The sequence below is a fragment of the Pipistrellus hanaki genome, assembly GCF_964339955.1.
Source record: "Pipistrellus hanaki genome assembly, chromosome: 1".
Lineage (NCBI taxonomy): Eukaryota > Metazoa > Chordata > Mammalia > Chiroptera > Vespertilionidae > Pipistrellus > Pipistrellus hanaki.
This window is the reverse complement of record NC_140503.1, coordinates 70,206,236-70,215,415: the sequence shown is the minus strand read 5'-3', so window position 1 is coordinate 70,215,415 and position 9,180 is coordinate 70,206,236. Positions and strand designations below refer to the sequence as shown.

Below are 9,180 nucleotides of genomic sequence, written 5' to 3'. Positions count from 1 at the left end.
TGAGGATGGGAAACAAAAATTCTAGTCCTACACAGAATTGTTCCCCAAATAGTCTATTTGGGACAATACTGAAGTTCAGGGGAGGGACAGTCCCCAAACCAGGGACAGGAGATATTGTTCTGCTTCGGTGGTTTGTTAAAGCAGGGCACTCTGTGGTGCAGGTTTTGGTGCATTGTGCACATCTGTATAAGAGCGTTTCTATTGATGTTTTGTGTTTCTTTGTTGTTTGGTTTAATTTCTTTAAAGATGGGGCATGTCCTGCTTTGGGGAAGCCCAGTTATGTGTATTGAGGCTGAACTTGGGACAGAGATTGTCAGAATGTACTCTTCCTGCTCTCCCTCTCAGGGCGCCAGTCACCAGAAACTCTTAGCTAGTGAGATTTCTGTCTGTGTGTCTAATGTAATTTTGGCTTTCTATCTTTTGGGGGCCTTAATTTGCTGTTCCCTGGTTTATGAATATAGGGACAGGATTACATGGGGAAGTATGGATTATGGGCATGAGAAGTAAGCAATGCAGTCTGGGTTGGGACTCCATTGTTTGGGCAACAGGGTTAATGGTTCCATGATAATGGGAAGTTCTTGAATAAGAATGTACCGCATTCCAAGGAGGGAGGGGACCTTTGACTCCTAGCCAGGTGGTATGTCCTGGTTAGGCAATCATGCCTAACAGATTAATATTTCCCATAACCATAACTAGTCCCCAATGCTCTTTTTTTGTCCATAGGGCTGGGAGAAACAGCTGTGTAGAAAAACCCTCCAGGAAGGTGCAGAAATAGCAATGAAGGCAGGCAGGGGAGGGGGAACTCCTATTTTTGTAAAGGAAAATAACATAAAATAGTACTTTTACATTAAATCCACTGAAGGCCAATGAGTTATCCCTGTTACAAAATCTGACAAGAAAATGGCTTGGATAAAAACAATTAGCTTTAAAATCACAACATGGTAAAAACATAAATAGATGTAATTAAAAGAAAGGATTTATGATACAGCTTTTTCAGATAATTTTTGGTGATTTAAAACTTTGGAGTTTGCTGGGTTAAATAGTAAAAAAATTAAATATCTAGATATTTTGGAGTAACAGGATACTGAAAATTAATTTGAATTTGCCTCTTATAGAGAATTTAGAGCAGAGGTTCCCAAACTTGTTTGTGCCATAGACCCCTTGCCATGTTTTTCGGTTTTGGGTAGACTCCCTACTTACCTGATATTGATTTTTTTGTAAATTTCTAACTGTAGTGAAGTTTAGTGATAAAAACTTGAAATAAAAACACATGTTAAGTTTTATACATTTATTTATTGAATTTAAATTAAAACTACTCAAAATAAAATTTTGTATCTGTTATATAAAATATACGTAACATAAAATTTAATAAAAAATAATGTACCTACTTTTCTCCGGCATTCTCAAACAAAATAACACTGATTCACTATAATTTGTATGATAAACTACAGTTAATATTTTTTTAAATGTTTTCTCAGCACTTTCCTATTCAAGATTCAGGAAACGAATGAACGTATTTTTCTCACATTTATATTTATAGAGTGACGAATTGAACAAGTCGGTGCAAGTTCGCGAAGCTTTGAGACAAAAATTGGCAAGAATGTTTACTGCGCGTATGCTTGTAACAAGATGATACTGGTATATCATTATGTGCAGGTTTTTATCCTACAACTTACACAATTTTATAAACATATATAATAAATTTTTTACTTCATAGGTACTTTTATAAATAATGTATATGTTTTTATATTATAAGATAATATGATGTAAGTAAATAGGTACTATCAGTGTATGTTGAGATCCACTATCGTGGACCCCCATTTTCATTTCATGGACCCCCAAATTTTTTTTTTGCTGACGTAGACCCCTTGCAGGTTGTCATAGACCCCTGGGGGTCGATATAGACCACTTTGGGAATCACTGATTTAGAGGATAGATTTGTATTCATTAATACATATGCCTTGTGTTTTATTTGAAATATATCTTTAAAAATGTGAAAATTTAAGAGAGGTAAAGTTTTATTAATCTGTTGGTATTTAGTTCTAAACACTGCTCCTCAAAGTTTAACATTTGTAAAAGTAATATTGAGTTATTTGACCCCAAATATAATTTGCTCCTCCTGAAAATTCTGCTTAGGGCCATGTGCCCTGGAATTTCCCAGCTCTGGGAAAAGATGAATTTAACATCCTTACACTCACAAAAAAGGAAAGTCTACCTCCCTATTGACTGAGAACAAAGTAACTGACAGGGGAATAGGCATTTGTGTTCCATGCCATCCTCTCTGAGGCAGCTGAGTAGAGAAAATGGGGGAAAATGCAAATGCCAAGAATTGATGAGAAGACTTTGATTCGTATCGATTTCAGAGACATTCTTATTTATTATCATATTGTTAAACAGAAAACAAAGATCCAGGCAGCTCATTTTCTGGGCCCCTGGCAATGAATGTGGCCACCTCTGTTCTAGGATGTAGGGGAAGTGCCAGGAATGGAGAGCAGAGCCAACTCTGGGCCAGGGGCCTGCTGGTTATGGACGGTAGAAGGACTCATCAAAGTGGACAGGCAAGCCATGTTCACAGGCAATAACTATGTCTCTGAACCCTGGTGTGGCTCTGTATCAGCAGGGAGGCTTGGGGGACGCTCCTCTGTGCTTGCAAGTAGTGACCTGGAAAGGGGACTTGCTTATTCTGAAGTTTGTCCCATAAGGCTTTTCATTCTTGTCTTCACAGACAGCCTTGATGTTGTTACTGATGCCATGAATAAAGGCGTTGGTGTTTTTGCAGGGCGAAGTCAAGCCTCGTCTCCTCATCATGCTATTACAGTATCTGTTATCATGACCACGTGGCTTGGGATCATAGTACTGGTCCAAGAAGTGTCTGTACCTCTCATCCTGAGCGAGGGCCAGTGGGATCAGACAGGACCCCAGCATGAAGACCAACACAGGAGGAATAGAACATGAATGTACACAAGACACCGATAACTCTAAGAAAAGTGACAGCTAGAGAAAAGAGATTTAGAAAATAGAACAAGAATGTGAAAAAAAAAAAGAAAAAAGAAAGAAAGGAAGTCTATGGGGAGGAAACACAACAAATAAATTTTTAAAAAGGACAAACAAAAAACACCCCCCCCCCCAAAAAAAAAAGGAGAGAGAAGAATCTATAGATGCAGAGCCTAAATAGAAAATATATGGTTGAGGAATTGGATGAATATGGAAGGATCATGGTTTGGAATAGAGGCAGGAGAAAAATAAATATTAAAAAAAAGTTTTTTGACAGAGAGTAGAGGAGAGAGCAGATAGAAATTTAGGAAGTGCAAAATGTTTTATAAAATTAAGACAAGAAAATAGCAAAACAAGAAAGAAAAAAAAGATAAAAATTGAGTAGGAGGAGAAAGAAAAGAGAAGGATAAATGGAATAGGAGCAGGAAAGAAAAAATTAGATATATGAATAAAACAACAAAGACACATCAATAAAGCGGATAAAGAAGATCCATTTTTAGAAAGGATAAAAAAGAAAGGAAAGAAAAAAACAGATACAGAGATAGGAGAAGAGAAATGGGGGGGAAAGAAAGAGAAGTGAGGAAGAAAAATGTGCAAAGAAAAATAAAACAATGTAAAGCCTGAAGCAAAGGGGTCAGACATCAAAGACAGTCTTCTGGGTACAAAGAAATGACAAGGCCCTGGGGGCAGGAGCTAAAGAACAAAATTCAGCCAAGTAAGTTTGAAGATATAATTGGCTTTAAACAATTCAGGAGTTGGGCATCTGGCAACTAGAAAGGTGCTTTGGTGAGTTGTACAAAATGAAGGGTTTTAACAGGCAGAAAGAGGGTGGGACTATGTAGTTAAAAGACTGGATTATTTTGAGATAGCGGGAGAGAATCCAAGATGGCTGCCCAGGTAAACAGCTAGCCACAGCCGCACACAACAATTTCAATAAAATACAACTAAAATATAAAATGGGCATTACCCAGAACAACAGGAAAGTCTACTGATAGGAAATTCTACAACAAGAAGCAAGGAGAAAACCAGAAGGAAGAGCGGAGGAGCTGGAAAAGCCTAAGGTATGGAGACACGCAGCGCGCGGAGAGGGCGGAGCCGGAGAGCAGGGAGGCCAAGTGCATGGCTGGCATTCCCTAGCGGGAAGGAGATAAAAGCTCCGGACTGTGCTGAACCCCAGACCCGACAGCACTGAACCCCAGTTCTAGGCCAGACCTGGGGACCCAGGCTCATCCATAGGGAGCTGGGCTGTAAGGTGGAGCCCCGGGGGAGCGGCGAAAAGAGGTCCTGGCAGCGCGCACATTGCGTGCAGAGAAGGGCTGTGCCATGGGACTGCCCTGGCGGGAAGGAGACAGGGGCTCCAGACTGCTCTGAACGCCACCTCCAACCCCACTTCCAACTGAACTGAACCCCAGTTCCGTGCTCATTGCAGGAGAGCCTAGACTGTTTGGTAGCAGGCGAAAATCGAGGGCACCTTTCTCTCAGAGGCGCTTGCAACGAGTACTGAAGGACCCTGAGACTCAGGAGCCACATAGGGCGGGGCTGATGGAAGCCAAAGCTGTAGGCTCCACCCTGAAACCCCGGCCCATCAGGAAAGCTGCGAAAATGCTGAAACAAAATAGATCACAAATGAAAGAAATGGAGGACAAAAAGCAACTGAATATAGAGTTCAAATCTACACTTATAAGGTTTTTCAAGAATTTCCTAGAAATGATCGATAAGACCTATGAGGATATGAAAAGAGATCAACTAGAATTAATAAGGAATCAACAAGAAATGATAAGGGATCAACAAGAAATAAAGAATACATTGTCTGAAATGAAAAATATTATACAGAGTCCTAAAAACAGAATGGAAGATCGCAAAAATCAAGTCAAAGATTTGGAACATAAAGAGCCAGAAGACACTCCTCCACAGAAGCTAGAAGGCAAGAGAATCCAGAAAATTGAAGATAATGTAAGAAACCTCTGGGACAACTTCAAGCTAACCAACATCAGAATTATGGGGGTCCCAGAAGATGAGACAGAGCAAGATATGGAAAACATACTGAAAGAAATAGTGACAGAAAACTTCCCCCACCTGGTGAAAGAATTAAACTTACAAGTCCAGGAAGCGCACAGAACTCCAAACAAAAGGAATCCAAAGAGAACCACACCAAGACAAATCATAATTAAGATTCCAAGAGCAAAAGACAAAGAGAGAATATTAAAAGCAGCAAGAGCAAAGCAGGTAGTTACCTATAAAGGAGCGCCTATACAATTGTCAGCTGATTTCTCAATAGAAACCATTCAGGCCAGACGGGAATGGCAAGAAATATTCAAGGTGATGAATAGTAAGAACCTACAGCCAAAGATAATCTATCCAGCAAAGCTATCACTCAGAATCTAGGGTCAGATAAAGAGCTTCACTAATTAAAAAAAAAAGCTAAAGGAGTTCATCACCACCAAACCAGAATTATATGAATTGCTGAAGGGTGTTCTTTCAGAAGAGAATGTAAATAAGGATAAAAATTATGAACAACAAATATGTAACTATCAACAAGTGAATCTAAAAACCAAGGAAATTAAAAAAAATCTAATGAACAATATTAACTGGTGAATATAATAGAATCAGAGGTATGGAATGGGAGTGAACTGACGATTCTTGGGGAAAAGGGGAGAGGGGGATGTGGGAAGAGACTGAACATAAACTGTGCACCTATGGATGAGGACAATGGGGAGTGGGGAAAAGGCAGAGGGTGGGGTGGGAACATGGTGGAGGAGAGCAATGGCGGGGGGCGGAAGAAATATTTGTAATAATATGAACAATAAAAAAAAAAAGACTGGATTATTTTAAGCAAGGACACCTTCATTCAGGGGAAGGCAGAGGGTCTTATCAGCCATATTACCTCACCAATGCTGATCAAGTAATTCTAAATTGATTGGTTTAAAATTTCACCCATGGAAGAAGCTGAAATTTGGTTAGTTGTTAAGTTTTAGTTTGGTGACATGGATTAGCAAAAATTATCCACAATTTTATTTATGAACTAGAGGCCTAGGTCACCAAATCTGTGCACTGGTATGTTTGTTATCAGCTGCTGGCTGCCGATTACCGACCAGGTACTCTATTCCTTGGCCCAGCCGTCTGCTTCTGCAGGCCATGGCCTCCTTCCTTTGCTCCAGCTGGCCCTATCCCCTGGTCAAACTCCCGGTCCAGGAGACAAATTGCATACTATTCTTTTATTATATAGGATTTTCATGCCTAGGATATTTTAACTTTACAATGGTGTGAAAGCTACATGTAGTCAGAAGAAACTGGTGGCTAAGCTATGATGTTCAGTAGTGTTAAAAAGAATGGAGTAGAAAGCAATCCAAAATAGGGTCACTTTTGGTAATTATGTGAAATAACAGATAGGTGAATTACCTTGATTGTAGTGATTCTTCCACAATGCATATGTACTAGTATACTGAATGAGGTTGCACACCTTAAACATAAACAATGTATATTTGCTTTAATTCAAATATTTTCAGTTTAGTCTTTTCATGTGCACACATGCACACACACACACACACACACACACTCACTCACATACATACATACATACTTTCATTTTTAGCTGCTAGTGTCTTCATACATCTCTGTTCTCCAATTTGTTTCTAAATAATCAAAGGGAAAAGGGAAGGGTGTAATAATTGTCTTTAGTAAATAACACAAATATTTCTGGGTCATGGTCATTGATCCAATAGGTTTTAATTATGGGCCAGTTTATGAAGAGACTATGTTCGCTCATAAACTAGAAAAGAATTAAAAGAAGATAAAAGAAAAGAAATTCCACACAAGAACCATAGCACCATCTTTTCAGATATCTGCATTTCTTTATTACAAAGAAAACGTGAAAAATCTTTCCAGTCAGGAAGAGAGAATGAGTCCTAATGATCTAGTACATTGTTAATATTCTGACTTACTACTATGATTCAAAAGTGTGTGAAGAGAAAAAGAAAGTTCCTGTATGATTTTTTAATCTTATTAGAGACAAACATAATAAGGTTGACAAATTATACAGACAGGGCTCTCATTTTTCCAGTTCATATTTCTAAATGTTTAATGCTTCCCCCAACAGCTGACTTTTGAGAATATCAAAAAGCAGTTACTTTTAAAGCACTCCCTGTCATGAAGTAGGAAAAGCCTTGGATTAGTAGCCAGTTGAAATGGATTTTTTTATATCACCTTTTCCACATCTTCATGTTCTTCGGTAAAACCTTTAACTTTGGGTTCCTTTTGTAGCAACATGAACATCACAGAGGTGCGGTGGTATTAAAATTAGATAACTGAGATGGAAATACTTTAAAATATGTGAAATGTTATATCATACATATAATAACAAAATTCCAGAGGATAGGATTTGAGAGAGCTAAGCTGAGCAGTATTTTAAAAGGAAGCATATTTTATAGAAAATTTTATTCAAGAAAGCCCAGTTGCATTATACATTTGTCTCCATTTCTCTTTGATGCATTTAACAGTATGGATTATATAGAGAAAAAGAAGTAGACATAGTCAAATGCATTACTCATTGCTGTTCAAGGAGTAAGTAAAAGGTCAACCACAGGGCCATAACTGTTTCAGGATAGCATCTATCCGTCAAAGTACACAGGCATCAGGGTTTTATCATCACAGGCAATGACAACACGCCTAGAGGTGCCGCTGCCCTGATATCTGCAGTTTCGCCGGGAACGTGATGTAAGCTTGCAGTCTGTGACTCTCACTACATCTGCATGGCAATTCATCTCGCCATTCTTGCACTGGATATTGGGGTTCTTGCAGATGTTATTAATGTCCCAGATGTCTTCATGGATGAAGGTGTTGAATTGCTTGCACCTGGGCCTAGTCATCCCCCGTATTTGCATCATCTTGTTGCAGTAAAAACTGGCGCCACCTCTATGTTTAGTGTCCACATGTTGCCGCAGGAATAGTTGGTACATGGATTGGCCATATGAGGGCTGCACCAGCCCCAGCCCCAGCAGGGTCACCAACAAGAGCAGAAGCAATGAAAGGGCCTTCTGGAGAGCCATCACTGCCTGGGGAGAAAGGAAGATAACAAGTGGGCACCAGAGGGAGGTGTTGAGAATGGCAAGTTGATATTTCCTCAACTCTATAGTCTACTCTTTCCTCTCCATTTCTCTGTTCACAACTTTTCCAAAGAATAAAAAGTTTGCAAATGTGATCTTCTCTGAAAGCAAGAGCTTTTCTCTCAAAGAGATGGTGCTGTAACCAGTACAATGACTCAGGGCAGAGACTGAAAAGGTGGAAGCCCAGGTGTATATGTCCCTTATGGCCAGGGTGTGAAAAGGCAGATCTAAATGACACTGGAGTTGTCTGTCTCTTGAGGAAATTCTCTAGTCATGTGATTTTTGGAGAGTGTTCAGTTCCCTGTAGACGCTGATTCCCAAAGGTTTGGATAAACAGAATATGCTAATGAGAGTTTGTGAACTGATTTTAATTCCTGAAATCTGGAAATTGAGGAAGCTGTAGGAAAACGGGGTAGAGTAACCTTTAGGGTTAGCCTTTCCTCTCATGTGTCTATTCTTTTTTTTAAATTAAAAACAAATTATAGTTGATATACTGTACTATGGGTATACTATGTACTTATTTATATAGCTTAAGAAGTAGTCACCACATAAGTCTAGCACCCATCTGACACCATACATCATTATTACAATATTATTTACTGTATTTCCTATGCTGACTTGCATCCCCATGGCTATTTTTAAAACTGGCCATTTGTACTTTTTAATTCCTTCACCTTTTCACCTACTTAACATTCTTTTATTGGTATTAAAATCAAGATTTTTTTGAAATCTTGCTAATCCTATTTTTTAAAAAATAACAACAAAACAACAACAATAAAAACAGAGTATCCAGCAAAAATGCTCTAATGATAGTAAATATTGGTTGAATGAACTAAGAGACAAAACAAGGGAACTAGTGAATGAATGAAACAAAATGGCTTTGGAATTGACTGACAAAAGAAATTTTAAAAATAAATCTCAATATCACAATTGCCACAAAAAAGGACTCAACTGTCTTTTTTCCTTGCTGCTATGCACAACCAAAAACTAGACCCTGGTGATATACTCCATCATCAAACATGTATCCTTGATGCTGTGTCTGTCTTGTCAGTAGCAGTTGCTAGCTTTCTGTTGTCTCTACTTG

General features: G+C 38.8%; 1 pseudogene across 1 annotated transcript; it reads right to left on the bottom strand.

The window, feature by feature from the left end:
• Nucleotides 1-2,523: 2,523 nt before the first annotated feature.
• LOC311612005 (angiogenin-like) lies at nucleotides 2,524-7,260 on the bottom strand (annotated as a pseudogene). Its single transcript has 2 exons — nucleotides 7,198-7,260; nucleotides 2,524-2,994 (listed from the first exon to the last, which is right to left on the bottom strand). The product of its transcript is annotated as an angiogenin-like (transcript).
• Between the last annotated feature and the right edge of the window lie 1,920 nt (nucleotides 7,261-9,180).